The following is a 1,305-nucleotide window of genomic DNA, read 5'->3' on the forward strand; positions in this document are numbered from 1 at the left end:
GAGGAATGGGACTCCTCCTTTTTCAGCTGCCCCACATGCAGACTCACCTACTGAGGTATAGACTACCCTCACCTTGGCTTCCCCTGTTTCTTCTTCCAGACTGTGGGGCGGGTGGTACCTTAATCACTGACGACTGCACTCTTTACGGAGTCCCGAAAGTGGTTAAAAAATGTGCTTTGGTCAAGGGACCTCCCTTGCACTCAGCCCTCATTCTCACTCTGTCACTTCAGCTGATAATTATTAATTATTAACGAACTGGGATTTTTGGAATTCCGGAGGCTGAATTTGTCTGTAGAAAGAGGCCTTCTCTCTGGGATGGGGGCTCCACTTGTCCCCCATTAGAAACAGTGGACAGAAGAAGAGGTGGCCAGTAATGGACACTCCCAGCTGGTGAGCGACACCTCTGTCTCCCCCTGGCTTCAGGCTTCCAACATCCCTACCTTGTATTTGGACCATATCACCATCTTACACAAGATCAGAGATGGGAATCTCTTGATGTAAATTGGGCAGTGGACATCTTTGCTTGTGCATTGGTCCGCTGTCTTAGTTGATGTGCAGGTAGAGAAAGGACAAGTGGATCAGTGAGAAAACCTTGGCTCTGCACCTGGGAGGCCTCTGCTCTGAGTGACTGAGGGATGCACAGTGAGATAACAGTGTGCCTGTGAGACCATGGAGGCCAGTGTGCTGAATGTCAGTGTTTCCTTCTAGTTAGTAAAGAAGGAAATGCTTTAACTTCTTATTTTGAAACCAAGATCTCCCAGAGGAGAGAAAGAAAATAATTTTTGAAAGGGTTCTTTATAAAACCTTTGTGCTATGCATACGAATCCATTAACCTTATGTCGAGTAATGCACTATGTGTGACCCTAATGCCTGGGGTTCATTCTTGCAAAGGGAACAGAGAACATGCTTGGGACCCAGACACGGAACGAGTAGTCAGAGAAGTGTTTAGCATATTTTCATACGTGGTATGAAGGGCTACATCAGGCTCTGAGAACATAAACAGGGGTCCTGAGTCTGGGAAATCAGATCAGATTTCTCCAGAGTAGGTGGCAGGAAAGTAGTAAACAGAAGCAGGAGTAGATGAGAGAACAACAGAGGGTCATATGTATTCAACACATTTGAGTATCATCTCATCCAGGTGATGCATTCCCTGCTCTTGAGAAGCCCCCATTTATCCAGGAATACATAAATTGTGAATTGATTATTTTGACTCAGTGACATAGATTAGGAAAAAATGACCCATAAATTTCCATGGCTAGATGATACAGGCAGATCTTTTTTTTTTTTTTTTTTTTTTTTTTTTTT

At 44.4% G+C, this 1,305-nt stretch overlaps 1 protein-coding gene across 2 annotated transcripts in view; it reads left to right on the plus strand.

Moving 5' to 3' along the window:
* The window catches only part of RAPGEF4 (Rap guanine nucleotide exchange factor 4), a 352,267-nt gene that overhangs the window by 22,500 nt on the left and 328,462 nt on the right, over window positions 1-1,305 (plus strand). The window lies entirely within an intron of this gene.

This window comes from Lipotes vexillifer, unplaced genomic scaffold, assembly GCF_000442215.2.
Source record: "Lipotes vexillifer unplaced genomic scaffold, Lipotes_vexillifer_v1.1 scaffold1306, whole genome shotgun sequence".
NCBI lineage: Eukaryota > Metazoa > Chordata > Mammalia > Artiodactyla > Lipotidae > Lipotes > Lipotes vexillifer.